The following is a 22,020-nucleotide window of genomic DNA, read 5'->3' as shown; positions in this document are numbered from 1 at the left end:
GCTTGCATCGAGTCGCAGACAGCAGATCATCACATGATTTATAGTAGTGACCGCTGCCTGCATCTCTCAGGCTAATGACACATACACTAAAGTCATTGATTTGTATGAATAGCCTCCGCTCTTCATTTATCACAATTTAATGTAAGAGTTTGCAATGCAGAAAAAAATTTCACATGGGAAGCATGGCCCCACAGGCCTGACCGCTAAGCAGTTATGAATCATTTGCTGCCTTTTAATATATAGACTGTTCCATTCCTGCAAATGCCCTGTAAGGTCGTGTTTCTTTACAGAACACCGCTACAATTAAAAAGCAAAAGTAGATGTTTTAAGATAAAGAGTGCATGAAGCATGGCAAATTTAAATCTTTGTTAGCCTTTCCATTTTCTCTTTTCTTAAATGCAACATAAAAAGCCAATTTTATCATTGAAGTAAGCAGGGACAATCCATTTAACTTTAGCAGAGTTGTATTTGGTTTTGTTAATCCAAATTTGGCACATAAAGTTTATTGATCTGCCTGTGTAGTACTTAAAACTCTAATAATACTGACCTAAAATCAGAACAGCACTATGAACAAGTAGGATTTGATAAATAATTTTTTCCTCAAGTTTGAAAAAAATCAAGTTTAAGTTAGAGCAGAATTCATCATTTTGGAAATATATTCATTAGAGAAACTTAGAATAGTTTTTTGTTTGGTGAGTTTTTTTGGGGGGTTTTTTGTCTTTTAATAAAAGCTTAAAATCCCCATTAATTCTAGCTCCTACATTGTTTGGTATCATAATTTTAAACAGACATAGAAGGTCTAATTTATATTTTAAAAAAAATATTTCTTTTTATTATAGATTATATTTAATAGCATAGGTAGCACTCAAGCCTTTATTTCAAAATTATAAATAAGAAGAAAGAAAAATTAATTACTTAGTAGTGTTCTCAAAGCAAAAATTAAGTGCAAGATGTTGATTTCTGATTTATCTGTAATAGAGTGAAAAATAACTGAGAGGATTTAACTGTTTTCTTTATAGAAGAAGAATGATAGCATTAATAATCAAGTATGGTATTTGAAACTTAGAAATGAAAATCTGTTTTTTTTAGTTTAATACATATGATTGTATACATATCATCATTGTTGACTGTAAAAGGTGTTGTGTCTTCTTGGGGACAGCTCCTCTGTGTACAGAAATTAAAGGTTTAGCTGTTGGTTTGGGTTTCTTTTTTTTTTAATATGAATTCAAAAGCCTATCAGTGTTTTGGAGTTCTCCGTGCAGTCTTGCTGGTCACAAAATCACTGTTTTCACTAGAGAAGGAAAACTGGAGGAGTGTTTGTGGTTCCAGAAATAGGTGCTTAACAAACAATGACACTAACTTCTGAGGGAAATATGTACCTTATGCTCCAGTATTTGCAGGAGTCTCAGTCCACGTGACATATTTTCATTTTTCTCAAGTAAAAAAAAATCATGAAATGAAGGGAAAATATATGCAGTATCCCAACACAAGGGGACCTGGTATCCCAAGCATTAAAAACTTTTGCCTTTATTTCATAAATTTTAAAGGCTGTTAAATTCTAAAGAGTTTGTCAATGTTTTTAAATGTGCAGAAAAAGTGTGATAAAGCTTCTATTGTGTCAGCCACTGACACTGCCAAGTTATTTTCCCTTAAAGATACACTTTGTATGCAAATGTATTTCAAAGATTGAAAACTATGAATTTTCTGAATTTTCTTCTTGTATTGCTTGACAGGGACCATGTGTTAGACTGCCAATATTGAAAAGAAAGAAAAAAAGGAGTATTTTAATGGTGACTCTGAAAATGTTTCATTTTGCCTCTAGATATTTTTGTATAACAATATTTCATATTTAATTTTTTTTTTTTGTTTAAGGATATGATTCAACCAATTCCCAGCACAGCATTGGGTGAAATACAGAAAAAAAAAAAAAAAAAAAAAAAAAAAAAAGTAAAAATTGATTCAGAAGAATGAAGAACTTCAGCTGTTGATAAAGCAGATAAGCATCCAAGAACATCAGTCAGCCTCAACCATTCCAAACCAGCTGGGTTTGTAGAGCCTGCCATCGACAGACCATGCCATCATGCCATCTTCTTGCATGGGAAGAGGTCAAGTGTGCCTGCTGCAAGGCTGGCCCCTGGTGCTGGTGTCCCCTGGCTCTTCCAGGAGCTCCAAAAGCCAACCCTCACACCCGAAGCAGTGGCAGAGTTTTTCATTCCAGAGCTGAGGCTGGGCCATGATAAGGCTCTACAGTTCCTCAAGAGGAACAAAATGTTCCTCTCCTCATTTCTGGTAGGAAGATGATCTTTATCTAACAGGGATATTTAGATATTTAATGCTCTGATATGTTAAGCTGTCATGCCAGCAGTGCTTTTATACATGGTTACTATCTGTGTAGTATTTATTGTCTTTGTTTAAAATATGCCTGCCATTTTAAAGTCTGCATTCAGTATTTTTCAGCTACAAACCAATCTGTTTTTTGTTTCAGGACATGGCAGTACTTTGCACAGACTGTTTAGCTGCTGTAGGTGTAATGTATTAAATTGTGTATGTACACAGTTTATACCCACATATTCATAGCAGATTGAAAATTATGTCAGAAAATTGTGGAAGAAAAATATTGAATTTTCTGTAGTGTTAGAGAAGTACTGACAAATGCCCCAATGTTTATTCATGTTTTATATACCTTTTTACTCTGCCATTCACTGCAATATTATAGTTCCAGTCCATTAATACCTGCCACATCACGTGTTGTACCTATAACTTCTTGGCAAACAGTTCAAGAAAAATACCTAAAACCAGAGATAACCTATCACATCCTGCAGAGTCTTATTTGCATGTGTAAATATATAAAATCTCGTTCTACTGCAAGGGAAGATGCTTCAAAATGGAACTGACAACATGTCTGCAAGAAAACATAAATATAAGAACTAGGGAGAGTAGGGTATTTTGACTTCATGCACGAGTTTGATATGAGACACCTGCTTAGTTCCTAAACTATCTAAAAGGCAGTGTGGAAGCAGGATAAGCCTTCCATGGTTATTTTTTGAGATTATGGCCTTTTATTTATATGGGGAGGTGCCTAGCACATTTCTCAGTCTTCTGAAAAATAAAATAATGAGATAATGTAGAGTTCTGGGACTTGGGAGATCCAAGCAAGCAGTCTGATCTTATTGTTGGAGAAACAAGTGCCAAAATTTCCTACAGACTTCTGTGAGAGCAGAGTCTGCATTTGAAGTTAAATTTGGGTGGATAGCTGTTTCCTGGAAGATTTTACTATTTGAAAGTGCAGTTGTGTTCTGGCTTCCAGGAAATAAATAAGTATCTGTAATTGTTTTTTAATATAATCATATGTATCATCTACTTATTCTTAGGGAGTGGGGCTCTGATGAAATGTGGGTGTTGTGCTCCAAAATGCTTTCTCCTCTCTGCTGTGTAGCAGCACTGAAGGAGGTGAAGCCAAGGCTTGGGGCTCTTCCATCTCTCCACCAGCCTGGCACAGGGCTGGCTGGAAACTGGGGGAGCAAATTTCAAGGCAGCCAGTGAGATGTAACCTGGTGCAATGAGTGTAGCAAATGGTTAAGTTTAAAAATAATTTTAAATTGCATTGAAGGTCTGTAATCCAGATTATGGGCTGCATCTGGCAGCTGTAACTTGAGAGGTGCTGCTGGAAGCATCTGGGGGCTGAGGGTGACCTCAAAGGCACCAGTCAACCCAGTCACCTGCGCCTGCTGATTGCACAGGCAAGGGAAGAGTATTTATCAGAGCCTTTTCAGAAGGGAAAACTGCACCAATTGGATCCAACTGAATCCCTTTGATTTGGAAAAGACATTAAAGATCTTAAGGTATGGTTGCCTTTATTTTCTGCACAATTAATAATACAAATTTTAGTTTGTTTGTCCTATGTGTAGTGGAGCAAGATGTGAGAAAACCCTACAGGAGAGGGTTTGTTGTAGTTACTGCTGAGACTACATTCATTCAGGCTGCTGGATAAAAATGTGCTCATGTTGTAGCATTGCCATGCAGCCTCCATGAAATAAGATGTGCTTCCCTTCCTAGTCTGAACTGTAGTCCCTTCTTGTCAGCCTTCACTTTGGAGGTGGCTGGAGTTCATAGTAGGTTTGTGACTCAAGATCATGCATAAATGTAGTGCTGGGAAAGATGAGTTCGGCTCTTGGTAGAAAATATTAACAGAACAAGGAAAAGGGGAGAAAAGGTTAAAAACCTAGAAAATCTTCTTTGATTTTAATTCCTTGGGATCTTTAGAACAAAAGAACAGCAGTGTATAGCACTTCATCTTTAAAGTCATAAAATGATCTGGCTCATATGAACATTCCCTTTGAGTTCAGTTTCACAATGCTACTTCTGAAAGTATTTCCAGAGCTGCAGAATGGCTATTAGACATTGCTGTTAATACTAATGAGGATGATAGGTCTGTTAAATGCGGTCCACCAGCATTAACTTTGAATTTTCTGGAGTTTGGTATGATGTTTAAAATGTTCTTATCACCTTGGTATCTGAGCATTGTGCAACAATTATCAATTCATTTTAATTATCTGCTTAAAATACTTCATATCAATCTACACAAAGCACATTGTTTAGCCAGGAGATTGGAATATTTTCCTTTTCATCAGTTGCATTCTCTTGGGTGCATCTGTCTCAAATGTTTCTCCTGAGAATGAGCACCAGAGGGTTTGGGTTTGTGTTAATTATTTGAGACTTTCAGAAACCCCTATTATTTACTTGTTAAATGTGTATTTCCCTAAGATTATGATCACTTTGGCTTTTTTTTTAAATTTTTTTACTCCTTCTTTCTGTGTTTTTGGTTTTTTGGGGGTTTTTTTTGTTTTTTGGGGTTTTTTTGGGGTTTTTTTGTTTTTTTTTTTTTTTTAACATTGTAATTATTCCTGTCATAAGTGCTTATTACTTCATGTCTGGGTGCCATTGGTTCCCTAAAGCAGTTATTCTAAAAAAATCCCAAGGGTTTTTTTGAACAAAAGAGCCCAAATTTTCGCCCTGATTCAGTGGGGCACGCAGCCATTTGGCCGTTTCCAGGCACATTCAGCCAGCTGGATTAACCACATGCCCACGGGCAGCTCTGCCATGCCTGTGCCATCTCTGCTTCAGTGGCTGATGCAGCGTCCAAGCTGCTGCTGGCTGGGCTCCAGCTGTGTGGCGGCACATGCAGCACAGCTGGCATGCAGCTGGCATGCAGCTGGCTGCACCTGACTGGCGGGGCATGCCCTGAGCACAGGGCACTCCTGCTCCCCTCCCTCGGCTGTTCCCAAGAAAGTTGGTTTGACCCACCAAAAGAATATTTGACAGCACATCACAAGTAAGCAGTGCCATGCCCCCACTGCCCTTCAGGCTTGCCTGGGTGACAGTTTAGGACATTCCACAGAAGGAGGGAGACTGCTGAGATGTGGCAGACATCCAGCAGTGAGCTCTGTCCTATTCCAGATCAGGCTCTGCAGGGCAGCATGTGGACATACATCACACAACTTATACAGGGAGCAGAAGAGCTCCTTACCTGTGTCCAGAGCAAAGAGGGAGATGTGATTTGTAACAGGAAACCGTGTTAGTTCTGTTTCCTTTCTCTGCTCCTGCAGCTCCTAGGATTCCCTCTTTCAGTATGAATAGGGATGTACAAAAACTGATACTTTTCTGTGTTGCAGAAGAGAAACATAGGAAAGTTTCATGGGCCATACCTATTTTGCTATTTCCTTACAGCAAATACTCATTGTAAAATATCTAAATTTTACTGCATCTAATCAAACATCTAATTTTGGGGTTTTTTTCTGCAGTGTCCAGTTCTCTTTCCTCTAGTCCATAACTGTGTGAAGAAATAAATTCCTAAGAATATTCAGGATAATTAATCTTTGCAAAGAAAATTTCTTTCTACACAGTCATGATTTTGTCTCAAAAATATGATAGAACTCTCTGAAAGAAAAGTATCATATCTTTCTTCACTTTATTTGTTCACTGTCCTTTAAAAGACATTATTATCTGTTGTAATTTTTTTACTGAAATAGTTAACTTTGTCAATTTTTTTCTTGTAGAAGTGTGTTAGCTACAGCAGAACTTTCTCCCTAAAATGTAGCTATATCAGAAACTTATTCCTACAAAAAATGTTGAATCTGTGCATTAATTTCCAAATTCTAAAGATCAACCAAAACCAGTGTGTATTTCTCCAAAAATTTTTATAAACAGTCTCCAAGTTCAATTTTCTATTATAATTATTACAATTATATGGTTGATTAATCCTTGTCTAAAAAAAAAAAAAAAAAAAAAAAAAACCAAAAAAAACCCCCAAAAAACCCACTTGGAAGCTATCAGCAGTTTTTCACGTTTTAGCATGGGGTAGTGCTGTCCAAGAGACCTGGGCAGAGGAATTTCTATTAAGCAGGTGCTACTCTGGAGCAGTAAGGTGTTTTAGGGGTGCAAGTAGAAAGCAGAACACAAACCCTCCCAGCCTTGGCAGTGGCAGCTCCCTTGGGAGCAGTAGCAGTTCCAGGCTGCTCCATCTCAGTCTCCAACCCTTCATTTCTCCTGATATTTGCCAGCACTGGCTCTTGGGCAGCCATGTGGTCATTAGATCAAAACATTTTCTCAGTAGAAATGCCTGCCCTCTTTTTTCCTCCCCAACTTGTCTCTTTACCAATCCTCCCTTCACTATTTCCTTCCTGCTACAATTTTGCCCCAGTCTCCTCTTTTCCCCAAAATGCCCCTGGAAATGCTTAAAAACTATGAATGTATAATAGACTTCAGAATATGTTAATAAACTATCTATGAAAATAAAACCCTACCTATGAAAATAAAAACACATGGGCTGAATCAGCAATTGTTACTTCCAACTATTTGATCCTCTGTAGTTGTGGCTATTATACATAGCCATCATAAAGAAAATAAAAAACATTTGATGCTCCTTTTCCAAATTCATGATCTGGATATCCTGCTTGCTGAAAAACAAAACTAAAAATCCCAATCTTTTGTAGTATTAAAAGTATTTGCTGGGCAAGTACTACAGAAACTGCCATTGTGGTACACTATCAGTTGTTTTTATAGCCCCTGCTCAGGATATTTCCTAAAAGTTTAGAGTCCCAGTCTGGAGTCTGGAAATACTTATTGGAAAATAAGAAGAGGACCAAAATAGAAACCAAGACAAAACAACAAGAAAAAAGAATCAAAATATGTTCTGCTATATAGTGCTTAGTACTAGAAGATCTGATTGACACCTGGTCTGTTGAGCTCTTAGAAAAATCACCAAAGGCAGCTGTAGCAAAGATGTACAGGAAAGAAAAAAAATCATTCTTTCACAAAACATGAACACTGCTATGAAATCAAAACCTGTCAAACACAGCCTGACCCCCTAAACTATTTGGGAATGCTACCTGAGATAAGTTACTCAGCAAGATACAGTTTTAGAGAGATAATGATATATTTTTCTTACATCTTCAGGGTTAGATGTTTTTATATTTTCTCCTCTGTAGTCTGGTACCTGACTATAGTAGGTCTCCCTAGGCCCTACCAATAATCTCTTCACTGATCCTCCCTGCTGCAGTTTTTGTCAATGCTGCCCATAAATCCACATCATCTCATCTTCTTTTATACTTGACTGTCTCTTCAGCTATCCTAAAACAATCTTTACTAAGCCCATGTTCAGTGAGTAACTTAGCCTCATTTCCTCCAAAAGCAGTTTCATTTCCATTTTACAGGAGCATTAGAAGGTGGTGGTCACAAAGATAAGAATAACATGTATCGAGATTTTGAAACTATTGAAGACTGCGGTCATTCTCACTGAGGAGAAAGCAAGCTCATCTTTCTCTTGACATCAAACATAGCATGGGGAAGCAGGGATGCAATTCCCAATATCCTTCTGCCTGTTTTGATGAGCTTGCATAAGAATCCATCATGGTTTGTTTTGTTACTGATCGAACCTTGTCTAAGAACTGTGCAGACATACTTATGTGTAACAAAATTAAACACTTTGAAGACTTTCTTAATTAACTTCCCCCCTTCCCCCAAGGGACTCATCTTTCTTCATCTCCTCTATAAAGAGAATAAAAAAATAGATTTTCTGGCCCCTAGCCTTTCTCTTACCTACCTGAAGTCAAGAAACTCAGGTGCCATTTCACTGTCCAATATCAACTGTAAGGAAAGTGCTGAGCAGGTGAATTAATTGAGTGTGGGCTGCAGATGAGTTGAATAACCACACACTGACACGTACTGTTCATTAGATTTCTTGATGCAAAGGTGGTTTCTGCAATAATGGTACCTATGTTTTAATCTTATCTCTCAGGCTTGGGGAAGGAAGATAAAGCACTGTGCTGTGTAACTGAAGTGCTTCATAGGTGCTAGAGTCCTGAGAAATGCTCTTAATACCCTTCCCAATGGCTCTAGCACATCTTAAATTGCGTTACAAGAAATTCGGCTTAAATTTCATCACTCCCAAGGCACCTGGTCATTTGCAAAACCAGGTTAGTGTACATCTATTATATAGATTAAAAAACAACAACAAAAAAAAAAGACTAAGTAAGTTTGGGTGTATATAATTAACTACAAGGATATTGCTCACTTTCATTTCCCTTATAAACACTTCCTATATTTTCTTTGCTTTAAATGCAGAACCCCTTAAAGAGGTGGGGAAAAAAAAAATCAGTTCTCACCCACTGTTCTGAAAAATGGATCCTGTTCTCTTCCCGTGGCACTGGCTGATGCTTGTTTCAGTTACTCAGCATGATGCTGTAATGGAAGAACTGTTTAGACTGAAGCTCCATCTGCTTATCAGCGAGAGGCTGCAAGCCTGATGCCACACTCCACTGCTTCTACTGGTGTGGGGAGAAGGCTCTGCAATGGTGTGTGGGAGGAGCAAGAGTGATGGCGAGGAAAGAAATGTGAGGTAGAGCCCTCTCTGTGATGTTCTGGTTGGCAGAGTGGAGTAGCAGCCCCTCTGAGCAGGTGTGGAGTGAAGCAGCGGCTGCAATCAGACTGAGTTTGTGTGGAGGTGAGGTAAGATAAGAGAGAGTTAAATGGGATGAGATAAGATCTGGTATTACCTGAAGATAAAGAGAGTTTAGCAAGACACATATGCATATATGGGATATAGCAATGCAAGACCTATGACTTTTACTGAAATTCGAGTAAGATGAGACCACATTACGGGATCAAAGCTGACTGATATGGGACCTGGAGAGAGAATAGCCTCTCAGAGACAGTGAAGGTACAGCAAGGTTCCATGGGAAAATAAGGAACATCAAGGCGTGAAGGAGGAAGACCGAGTGTGCCAGTCAGCTCTGCTGAGTCTGGAAGAACAAAGACAGCTTTGGAGCAAAGGGAGTGGATGAAGAGCAGTGAGCAGGGGAAAAGCATCCCTGGCAGGTCGGGTTCACCATGTACCCTCTGTGTGCAAAGAATGTGCACAGCTGCTGAGGAAAGGGATAGGAGCAATACAAACATGTGGCATAGGCTTTATTTGGGCCTTTCAATTTTTTTGGGAGTGAAAGGCTTTGCACATGGGCCAAATAGCCATGGCTCTGAAATGTGTCTTCACAGGTACCAGGGAGGAAAGGAAAACTGAGTTTCAGCTGTAAAAGATGGCAACTGGAGGAGCTGGATTCTTTTAGAGAGCCTCACAACTCAGAGATTAAATTTGTCCTTACAAAGGACCCAAAACTGCAAGCAACGAGTACCTTATAACAACCTTTGTGGATGTTCTTGAGATGCTTAATGCTGTAATTCCTGTGTAACAAATCTAACTCAGGCTGGGAGATTTTTTTTTTCTGATTTTCTATATTTGAAGTGTGAGAAAAAAATATTTTAATCTTTGTTTACAAGCAATGCTGTAAACTAAAATTTAAATTTAAATTCTACAAAGTTAAGACATCACCATTTTTGCAGAATTTTTCTGCTGCTACCCTATTCATCCTTATTTCAAAGTAGTGTATTTGGCAGCAAAGATAAAACTTGCACAGTCTTCATACTCCTTGTCTTGTCTCCACCAATTTCATGGCACTGTCATAGGCACTACTATCCTTGTGTCACTTCACCTCATTCAGTGCTTTCCACTCTGCAGATAACAACTGGTCTCCACTGGGATTGATTTACATATTAAACATTAATTGTTTTTCTGTCCTTAGTTATGCAACATCACTGTGCCTGGCCAGCAGCAAGATGTGGTAAAAACTTCAGTGCTTGGGCCTGGCGTGTTTCTGCTTCTGGTGTCAGCCCTCCCGGGTAGAGGCAGAACAGTATCTCCCAAACCTGTCAAATCTATCACTCTTCTAGTTCAAATGTTGACAGGCCTTGGTAAAGCACACTTTAAACAGATCTGTTCTCTGTCACTGCCATGACAGTAATACATGAATCCACAATCACAATGATTTTAGAAACAGACAGACAACATGAACTATAAAAGCCTGATCCTGTTAGAGCTTTCTTGGATGAGTATTTTAAAGGGAATATTTTTGTGCTAACATTTTTGAGAGTATTGCATGTCTCTGATCCTGAATCTCTTGTTTCTTTTTGATATCTTGATCCCATACCTTGACTCTTCAAATATTCTTCATTTTTTTGTGGCTACCTCAAACTATTTGCTAGATATTTTCAAAGCCTTTTACTGAAGGTGTTGCCATCTTGTGTCTAGATATCCAATAATGTGGTCAATCACTACTCCCACTGAGCTGAATGCCAAAGTCACAACAGATGTTGTTTGAAAGAAGGAGGCATTTATTATCTCACTGGACATAGAACCATATTTCCTGTAAGAAGAATCAGATGACAGAAGACGCCCTTAAATGCTAATAACATCCCATAACAAAACTGAGCTAGAGATTAGTGATGCCAACAATATCTGTGAGCATGGATAGCCAATTGCATGTGGAATTTCTGATTTGACTGTGTAGTAATGCGTTTGAAGTTAAGTCAAAAAAAATAAGATGTTTTAAACCCTCTGCTCCATTGTACACTTCTCCTTGTAGACACAATCAAGTGTTCTGTACTGTTTTTTGACACAGGCTCCTGAATATTTCTAGTGGAGATACTTTTAACACATGTTGCAAAATGAAATTTCTGACTCATGAATGCCCAAAGGAAATAAGTTTCTATTTGGGTCAGGAAGATTTGTTTTGCCACCCACCATCTCATGAGCTGAGTGTTTACCAACTGGGCCTTAGTGATCTACTAGGTAATACCTAACTAGGTAAGGTAGGTTAGTAAATACTAATATATCTCTTTAACAGAGGTGATATTAAAGCTTCATGGGTAGGAACAATGTGTCATTATGAATAAGCAATGTTTTCTAAATTTTCACAGTTCTGTGAGCTGTGAACTGTTTCTGATGTTGTTGAGGACTTGTTACCTTGAATTGATGTGTTCAGTATGGGCACCCTAATGGTCAGATTTAATTTTCTCACTTTTCTGAAAGAGTTTTTTAAAGTTTGAATATCAAGAGCACAATGCTTCAAGTACTGAGATAGTTTTGCTGTGAGAATAATATGTTCATAGGACTATTGTTTCGAAAAAAGTTGTGGATTTGTCTAAAAGTTCAAAGATCCTTTAAATTGCTATCTTTTGCATTTAGCGATTTTTTTGTGTGACTGACTAGGCACCAAGTTTGAAATTCATCCTGGCCATAGCAATGGGCAGGCTAATGTCCAAATTGAAATATTTGGACATTATTATGACACCATCATTATGGTGTCATTGTTAATAGCATTACAATTGTTACCAAAATGTTAGTTGGTCCCATGTATCTATTGCATCTCAGGCTATGTGCAGAGGTTGCACACTTCTGTCTTCATGTATAATGCTCAGTTTTCACAAACAAGATTAAAAGAGGAATAGAGGAGCATTTCTTTGCCATTTTCTCCAAATTACCTTAAAATTTTAGGTATTTGGAATATAATTACCGAAAGAGTATCAGTAACATTTAAGTTTCTAGTGGGTAAACAAATCTGGCTGTTCCATAATGTTCAGGTGCATAGCTCTTATGAGATGAAGGCATAAGTAAATTGTCAGTTCCTTTGGTACCATAATGTCTCCCTAATGCAACTGTGGAACAACATTAGACAGGTTTCCCAACACCTCCCAGAAGGGTGGATAAAATACAGTTTCTCTGTGTTTTAATATGATCTCTTTTTCCTGTGGCACCAGTAGCCTATATGCAGTGTTTTCACCCCTTTACAGGCTGATAATGAGTGAATGTTCATGTGGTCTGTTGCACAACACTAAGCTCTTATTTCACTGTCTGCAGTTATGTTCAGTAAGTACAATATGAACATCATCTCAATTAACAGAGTACCTTCAGGGCTTTTCTTAGCCAACTATTCTAGCACGCTTGTCCATACTGTCATCAGCACCTAATCAACTAATGATGGCTGAAAATGAGGAAGGCCAATCCCAATAAATCCAAAGGATAGTAATTTTTCTCTTTTAATGCCCTTCTCCCTCCTTCTTCCTTCTTCCTACGGCACATTGCAGTAAATTAATGTCATAGTGGTTATTACAGTAGCGCTGCTATGGCAAGTATTCAAGCAATGGTCCTCGAATATTTTACCTCAGCATTTATTTGTCCATAAAATAAAATAGGATTTATTGCAGTACTCTCTGGTTTGAGGACTGCATGGACAGCAGCTGTGAAAACTCCTTATCTCCACTGCAGGTAAAGATATAAGAGATGTTTCACTGAAGCTAAAGAGAAACAAGGAATGTGAAAGTCAGTCAACTACACAACCACAGTGTCAAAAAATTGGTAAAATAAATAAATATAAGCATAAAAAAAATAAAAACTTCTTTGTACCTAGTAAGAACTCTAAGAAAAATCATTCAGTAATTTTGTCCTTTAAAGGTCTCAGTAAATTAAAAGCGTATTCATTGCTTTGATGATTTCTGTGTCCAAATCAGATATAGGATTTTGAGACTGAAAGATGGAAAGATAAATGTGAGGAATTATTGTTGCAAGCCCTATTCAGACAGAGCATAAGAAAAGGAAGTACAAACAGGAAAAAAATATCTCAGTCAATATAATTTTATGGTGGTTTATTGTTAGTGTTGTTCACTTAAAAAATAGATGGGTTTGACTTCTTAAAAGGCTCCACCTTAAAGAAAAAAAAAGCTCCCAGATTATAAAACATAGGTTCTGAAGCCAGCCCTGTGGAGATGCGACTGCTGGCTTAGAGATATTCATATTTTCAGCTGCATGTAAATTTCTGTGTGTCATTAACATCTCTGAGCTCTGTAATTAGGTCTCTTCTGATCTGGTTATAGTTTCTGTACATTATGAGTATGTAAGCCTCTCCAGGGAAGCACAAGGCCAGCCTTACAGGGTTTCGCCTTTCTGTTCCACAATTTTGCTCTTATCTTTAGCAAGTACATCCTAGCAACTGCTCGCTTCGAGGTTACAGTGAGATCCCAGGGAAGGCTATAAAGCATTATCAGTCTTTGCCAGCATAAGTCTCTACCACTACACCAAGACTAGAGCACCTCCTTCCTTCATAGACTCCCTACTTTTCCCTACCTGGCACTCCTTGGTTTAAATATATTCTTTTAGATTTTTTTTTTTTTATTCCCCAAATTGCTCTCCAATTTCCAGTTATAGTAATGATCTTATTTTTGTTGGGGTTTTTTTTGGGTTTTGTTTTTTTTTTTTTTTCTTTTGGGTAAGAGAAAAAGATTTTCCTACAATGTGAAATGTGTATCCAAAACTCTAGCTGTGTTTGAAAGAATGTTCCTTCTGAATAAATAATGTCTCAGGAAATGAAATATAACATATAAACTAAACTGTTTGTCTTTGTGTTCTGCTTCTTACTGGGACGCACCAAAGAGTTCAAGTACAAAGAGAAAAGTGGTTTATTAAAGGGTGCTTGCATTTGGATTATTTTGTTCTGAAAGCCTTGTCTTGTAGCATTATATCCAGGAAATGCTGCTCTCGATATAAGGAAGTGCTCATTCCATGGGCCTGAATCTTTTTGGATTTTTCTTGAATGGAGTTTCTGCTTAGGTATAACAAAATATTGGATAATGAAGATAGAAAACCAATAAAGAGTAAAAAGAATATACAAAATCGCTTAGAATGAATTCTGCGTGTAATTACTTGCATTTTTGCTAACTACTGTATAAACAACACTTTTAATAAGGCAAATTGGAAACGTGAAGACAAATCAGCTTAGGGATAGAGCTTCAATTTATTACACAATGATAACTGAAAACTTTGTTTCTGCTGCGTTGCAGTCAATTTCTACTGAGCTCACACTCTGAATGTGTGATTAATCATATGAGCACTGGGGTTGCCAATAAATACCAAAACCTTAAAACTATAACAACTTGCTCATTTTGTGCGGTCATTCCAAATAGCTAAACAACCAGAAATTGTCAATGTACACCAAGATCAATGCTCTGGGGTCTCTACATAAGATTGATTTCCCTCTCTGAGGATTTTATCTCTCTCATCAACAAAAACATTTTGTCCTCCCTAAATAATCCAATCGAATGCCATCCTCCTGTGGAACAGTGAGAGGTTTAAATTGTTTGGATTAATCTCTGCTTTGAGGTGGCCTGGAAAGTCTCTGTAACTTCGTCAAATATAGCCTGGAGGGAGAACTGCTGTGGTTTGATATGTGCTAAAAATAAACAAATAATGAGAGTGTCTAAAAATCATGTTGTGCTTTAAAAATAATATGTGTGTGACAAAATATTTTTTAAAGCTCTTGCTACTAATACAGAAAATAATAATTGTTGCTGTATTCCTTCTTGCTAAGGCCTACCACCTTCTCTCTGCTGGAGATTGGGAGCTGTAGGAACAGATTTAGGGGACAGAAGCCCACAGAGATCTTCCCCAGAAGATGAGTGGAGCAGATCAGAGACAGGACGAAAGGAGCTCTCACCACCCACAGCCTTCTCCCTGCCCTGCACAGTGAATGCACAGATGAGGTTTAATAGAATTCAGATTCTGATTCTCTGTGTCTCCTTCAGAAGACACTTTTGTATATTAGCAGTTGAGAAAGACCAAGCAGAAATGTGGTTTCAAAGGAACCTTTGCAGCCAGTAGGACAGGCTGCAGGCAGCAGCACGGGAAAGACCCCCTTAGCATGGATGTCTGCTTTCCATGGTTTTCTTGTCCATTATGCAAACAGCCTTTCTGTGATCTGCATAACACTATAAGGTGGATGAATGGAGGTTTTATGATCTTTATCCAACACTTTCTGGAAGGAAGATAGAGCACAGACCCAGGTTCCTAATTAATTCTGTGTTTGCTATGATTGGGATGCAGAGAGGCAATCACTTTGTATCCCCAACAAGTGCTTGTGGTATTGCATTGTTTCTTTGTTTGTACTTTAGGTGCTTTTGGAAGTGTTGGCCAGCAGCTCTCCATGACTGACACTCCACAGCAGAACACAAGGGTCAAACTTTGCCTAAGCAGGTGACAGAGCAGGTGGATTGCGTTTGGAGGCTGCAGACTGCACACCTGAGCCAGGTTGGGAAACACTCATTCTTGGAATTTTGTGTAGAGATTTCCAGAACAGGGGTGGGTCTGTGATGTCCTTCTTAGGCTTTTAGGGCTGTGGTGAACAACTGGTGTTTAAATCTTGGTGTGAAGGTAGCAAAATGATGGCCACATAGGCTGAGCATTTCTTGTTTCCATCTTGGACTGGTATTAGCTCAGAAATGTTAAAAGAAATGTGCTGAACAAGTCTCTCAAAGTGAAATTATTTTTAGTTAGGTTATGGATTCAGTTAGTTTATCTTAGTCTCAAATACCAAAATGGTAAACTGGTTTTGAAGAAATTGAATATTTATTTAGAAATAGGCCAAGAACAGATTGCTCTGGAATTTCTAAATACCCTCAGAGTATCTGTGGTTTGAGCTTTGCTGTGCTCCAAATGTAAACTTATTTTTACTCTTCTGTTGCAAAAAATTCCCCTTTGTAAAGCTGTAAAACAAATCTTACAAATGTCATTGTACATACCAGTGTACATTCAATTTGAAGACAAAAATATTTTCAGTAAGATGAAGCATACATTTCTCCTTGTAAACATTTGAAAAGTAGAAAATGCTATGAAGGTAATGACTGAAGGAAGAAAATATCACTTCATTCCATTGAAACCTAAAAATAAATTTGAAGGGATATGCCTACTACTATGAGGAGTACATATGGATTTCTTGCTGACATTAGTCTCCAAATTGAATGTCACACTCACCAGGAGTGAGGGGGGAGACAGGGGTGTGCATAGAGGGGAGGCCAGGAGACTAAATTTAGTATTAGAAGGGCAAGTTGAAACATCATGATTATCATTAGGAAAACCTCCAAACTATATTTGTACATTGTCTTGGGGCAAATACGAGTGTCACATATTAACAAAAGGCAAAAATACCACACCATGCTGTTGTGCCCTGAGGGCCCTCTCTGCTTAACAAGAAGGTGTTGTAGAGTGCACATGCACTCCAGAAATTTATGATTTCCTTGAAAGGCAGACATAAGTATTTTCAAGTCTCTCACATACAAAGAATAAAATGAAGTATTAGTGATGAATGTTGGTAGATGACAGTGTCTGAAAGTCCACTCACAGTTTTTTTCAAGTAGATATGTAACAACAGATGAATATGTAATGCACTGAGATTCCATGCTTTATAAACAAAGGAATACGTAAATATCCTATATCTATTTTGGTGTTGTTTTTAAATTAAGTTAGAGAGTAAGGAAGACACTTGACAGGCACTCAGATAAATGTATTCACCTGGAGGCCACTGGAAAAATTTAAAAACTTCCTAAGTTTGCATCAGAATGGCTAGAAAATGGCTAGAAACATCTGCCAAATTGCCAGAGGGTGCTGGGTGCAAAACCACTTCACCCTGTTGTATCTCAGTCTTGAGCTTCTAACAGAAGAACAGTACAAGCTAATAAGTAATTTCTTTTCCCTTTGGGGAAGGTAAGCATCTGACATGCCTCAGAAAGTGGCATAAATGTAAGCCCAAAGATGGGCATTGGTGTTTTCATTTTGCAGGACACGGATCAGAGGCTGTTCCCCGTGGCAGGATCCTGCCTGCCGAGCAAACCCATTTGCTGGCCGTGCCCTGCCCACAGGGCTGGGGCAAAGGGTCCACACTGCCATGCTGCAGAAATGTGTGAAGGAAAATCAAACCTGTGTGAGGCAGAAATAGTCTGTGGGAGTAACTTGATAGGTCACTAAATTTCAAGGGAGCCATGCAATAAAACTTGTAAAGCAACAAAGTTTAAACTAACATATGAGTAAATTTATATATCACTCTATATACAAATATTCACATATAAATGTCCATGTAAGTAACTTTATGCATTTATTAGAAATTAAGTAAGATCTAATTGCAGAAGAATTTTGGGAAATATCTGAAAATTTTTTTGTTATAGCTTATAAAATGAAAAAAATATAGAAAATTTGTTTTTGTGGTACTTGGAAATTGACAAGAAAGAAACTGAAAAATCATATTGACAGCACTGAAAAGCCTAGAAACATTTATATAATATAAACCACAATTTGTGACTACAAATTCTCACAGAACCCATGCAAGAGATGGGTTTTTGCATGCACACCACATATGTGAGTGGTTAGAGGGTCAGGATCTAAGAACCAAGTGTTTGGCTTTATTTTTTAATAAATCATGTGAAAAAAAAATATTTGAGGAAATAAATTTGCAGAATACGAGTTCAGGAATGCTAATTACTAAGAGTTCCCTTATGTACTCCAATGTGTTAAAAGATGAATATTCTGTAGTTTATTAAGTTTATGATCAGTCATGTCCAAAGAGGAACAGCTATTGTGGAAAGGAAGAAAGAGACTCAGTACTGAGCCTTTTATTCCTTTATTCCTTAGGAGCTAAACCTGTCCTTGAAGTCATCCACAGAGCCCAAAACAAGGCACGTTCTGGGAGGGGCAGGGCTCCACACCCTGTGTTTATGGCTGTAGGAGCCAGGTTTGGGCTGGAGCTTTCTCAGTGGATGCTGGCACTGTGGAAAGGGCAGAGCAGAGTTTGCATGTCCCCCTCAGAGGAGCTCCTGAGCTCAGAACCACCTGTAAGCCACATTGTGAAGGCTCTGGCCACCAGCTCCCATGGAATGGTGTGTGTGTGCCAGGCCCTGAGCACGGCCCCCTCACTCAGAGGCTTTTAGCACCGGCCTAAGGGCCCAGGCCATGTCCTCACACAGGGAGCAGCTCCAGGCCTCACCCCCAGTTACCCTTTGGCTGCTCTTCCTTCAAGAGCTTCCTTCAAGGACAGACTTCTCCTTTGCCTCTCCTCCTTCAAGGACAGACTTCTCCTTTGCCTTCCTTCAAGGACAGACTTCTCCTTTGCCTCTCCTTCAAGGACAGACTTCTCCTTTGCCTCCCTTCAAGGACAGACTTCTCCTTTGCCTCTCCTTCAAGGACAGACTTCTCCTTTGTCTTCCTTCAAGGACAGACTTCTCCTTTGCCTCTCCTCCTTCAAGGACAGACTTCTCCTTTGCCTCCCTTCAAGGACAGACTTCTCCTTTGCCTCTCCTCCTTCAAGGACAGACTTCTCCTTTGCCTCCCTTCAAGGACAGACTTCTCCTTTGCCTCTCCTCCTTCAAGGACAGACTTCTCCTTTGCCTTCCTTCAAGGACAGACTTCTCCTTTGCCTCTCCTCTTTCAAGGACGGACTTCTCCTTTGCCTTCCTTCAAGGACAGACTTCTTTGACTCACCTCCTTCAAGGGCAAACTTTTCCTTTGCCTTTTCTCCTTCAAGGACAGGTGTTTTCCTTTTGCCTTTCTTCCCTCAAGGCAGACCTTTCCTTTGGCCACATCTCCTTAGCCCTACTGAGTATCTGTGTGGCTGCCTTTCCTCAAGCTGGAACAAAGGCCTGTCTCAGTCTGTCCATAAAGGAGTGATCCAAGGTCACAGGGAATCTCCCAGAAAGTAATGGAAATCCCAGTGTTTGAGCCAATATTGAGAAGTGCTTTTCTTCAGTCTCCTCCATTCTGTAAGTAGTTCAGTGAATTTGAGAACGAGCAAAGGATATTTGACTAATCTCTTATGTAAGTATGTCCTTAGACCCCCTCATTATGCTCTTGCAGTTAGTGCACTGTTTTTAAGCAAGGAATTTGGCTTTCTCTTCCAGAGGTTACTCTCCATTTTTGGAGCATCATTTAAGTCTTCCTGCTTATTGTGGTCAAGCTGAGCAGATAAATGCATAAGCTTATGTCCCAAGCAGTGTCTGCTTTATGACCATACTGCTTTTATGACATTTATCCATAATGTTATTCTGTTTGTTTTCCTGTATGGAAAACGGCAGAGAGAGGCCTTTATCCCGCATTTGCCCATGTGGGCTGCATAAGCCACACTATGATTTTATTATTTCAGTAACATTGCCAAGTGCTATAAACATTTTGTGTGTGAATTTTTTTTCAGGACATCAGGCTTGAGGTGACTGCTTTTGGTTTTTTTCCCCCTATTCATGACAATTCTTTAAATGGTTAATGGTTCAAGCCTTGAAAATACAAATCCTGTCTGGGGAATGCTGTGATTTTTCTCTGTCTCAGGTTGATAATACAGAGATTTGCATCTAAGATAGGGATGTTTCACTTCTCATGCCTTTCTGTACCTTCAAGCATGTTCAGGCTATGTGGTAAATCCATTGAAGTTATGGAAACATAGTAAGACTTTAAATTAAGGTGATCTGTATAAATATTTTATTATTTATACAGCATTCAATATCATGCTTGTAAAAAAAGAACTTGGGAGTATGTATTGAAACAGCAGACAAACTATTTGAACAATACTTACATCTTAAAATATTGTTGTAACAGCTTATCACCTTGCTGTGGCAGCATTTTAAGCATTTATTGATGATGCATTTTATAACATGCCTTACAATAAGTTATTAAAGGATGTAGTGGCACCAACTAATCATTTCATAAACATGAATAAACCATTTATACGGGGCACCTTAATTTAAAGTGCTTGTAGGAACTTGCATAAAATGTTTTGAACAGCTGACATGCAGTATTGGTGCTTCACATAGTGCCAAAGTGGTGTCATGTCCTGGTTTGCAAGAATCTTATGTGGAACTGGAGCTTTATTGCTTCCAGTGATGGAGCTGGGAACTGCACAGTAATTCCAAACACAAAATGTTGTAAATCTCTTCTGAAAGAGTGTATGAGGAAGTGCATAAGCAATATCCAGGAGATTCTGGTGACAAATAATGTAGAAGCATGTTATTGCTCATTCTACATTTAAGGAAAAAAAATCTATTTGCTTTTAGCAATAATACAACCTGTGTGTAAAAAAATGCTGTTCAGAGGTAGGGTATATATTTAAATCCTTGTCAAGCAATTAAAAAGCCCTGCATGATGATCAAAATTCAGTCAGCAAATAAATTATCTTTACATAGATCAAAGAAAAATATCTATGCCATCAAAATAGAACTCTGAGACATGTAGAAGGTGACTGTTGAGGACAAAATTTGTACACTAATACTAAAATAATTCTAGAAATGAGAAGAAAAGATGTCATGTGATTAAAAATCATACGAACAGCACTGCTACAATTCTTACAGTTGGCTATGATTTACTAGGAACATTTAAAGCAATGCTAAAAAAAATAATGAAGTCATACCTTATTCCCCTCCCCCTGCAGATATAGATTTTATTTGACCTATTGCTTTTAAAACAGAATGGCTTAAAAAGCACTCTTTACATGATAAAACTCAAAGACAAAAGAGAAAATGCAAATCATTTCTATATTACATATATGTTGCTCCATTTGGCAAAATCAAATTAGATCTTTTCATCTCCTTACTGTAGAACAAAAACAGAGCAATATTATGAAATTTTGCAGGGCTTTATTTCTAGGCGTCTTTTGTGTCCAGTCTTTTAAACTCAGGTTTTTCTGCCTTTTTTACTGACAAGCCCACAATTTTCAGAAAAGAAAGCTAGCATTAATTAAGACAGTGCCAGCTGTAATTTTCTTGGGAAGTAAATTTCTGCACAACTAAAGGTTACAGAGACCTTTTCACTGTCAAAATTTACTACAGCCTGTGAATGTTAATGTTTCTAATGAAGACATGTTCTCTGTCCCTGAACTTAAAAGTACCCTGAGAAGAAGGCAAAGAGAAAAAAAACTCTATTTGACGAATGTATCTGGAGTCTGTGCATTAATGCAGGGTTATGCCTGCTGGTGCATATTGTAATTATAGTGTTTGGATAGCCTTGTTTTCTAAACAAGGAATATTGCTATAAATTGGCAATTTTGCATGAAGTGTAGGCTTGTAGTAGGTGCCTTATGTTACAAATAAGACAGTGGTATAATAAGCATTTAACCCATTAGACTTGGGGATATTCTTAGCTGAGTCTGAAGAGGTGCTGTAATATAAAATGTGGAATGAAAAGGTACATAGGGTCTTTCTATGAATGCAGCAGAAGAACACATTCATTATCTTCTAATGATCATTGTACTTCTAATGATAATTTTTTCTCCATTTTTAGTGAAATCAGCTGCTTCTAAAAAGAAGTATCTGGCTTTGCTCTTTTTTTTTTCTTTGAAGCGGATTAAATAGTAAACTATATATAGTTATATAGTTTTTGTTGTTTTGTCAATGTGCATTTTTTCCCTATCCCTACAGCATTTACTGCCAGACAGAGTGGCAAATAAAAATAAAATTCAACAATCACAGAAAGGATGATGTTCTTAATTTTTTGCCGTGTATTTTATGGGATATTTTATTTTTCTATTCTTTGTAGGTTTTTTCCCTAAAGCAGAATGAGAATCTTTGGGAAAAAAATCTTGTTGTCTTATGCATGAAGTTCTCAAAACAAAAACCTCAGTTGTGTGAAATTACTCTTGATTTTCCATGCAACCTCATGGTCAATATGGGTAGGAAAAAAATAAGCCTAATTTGTGATTATGTTGGTTAAATGGCAAAATCAGAGGAATGCAGGTTTCTCAAAATTTTAGAAATATGATCCTAATGACATGCTACTAATATCCATGTTTAATGTGGAGTTGCTTTAAATATGGGGCATTAGATTGCAAACGGAAT

The 22,020-nt window shown here is 38.1% G+C and overlaps 1 long non-coding RNA gene across 2 annotated transcripts in view; it reads left to right on the top strand.

The window, feature by feature from the left end:
- The first annotated feature begins 2,963 nt into the window (after positions 1-2,963).
- LOC115496820 (uncharacterized) overlaps positions 2,964-22,020 on the top strand; it is a 53,729-nt gene continuing 34,672 nt past the window's right edge. The window contains exons 1-2 of one of the 2 annotated variants that reach the window (XR_004369002.3): positions 2,964-3,842; positions 15,331-15,466. This is a non-coding gene — a long non-coding RNA (uncharacterized lncRNA). Of the gene's footprint in view, positions 3,843-13,709; positions 14,923-15,330; positions 15,467-22,020 lie in introns of those variants that run through there. The other variant, XR_005981635.2, reaches the window with a different exon arrangement.

This window comes from Taeniopygia guttata, chromosome 11 (genome assembly GCF_048771995.1).
Source record: "Taeniopygia guttata chromosome 11, bTaeGut7.mat, whole genome shotgun sequence".
NCBI lineage: Eukaryota > Metazoa > Chordata > Aves > Passeriformes > Estrildidae > Taeniopygia > Taeniopygia guttata.
The sequence above is the reverse complement of the archived record's forward strand: the minus strand, read 5'-3'. Positions and strand labels throughout refer to the sequence as shown.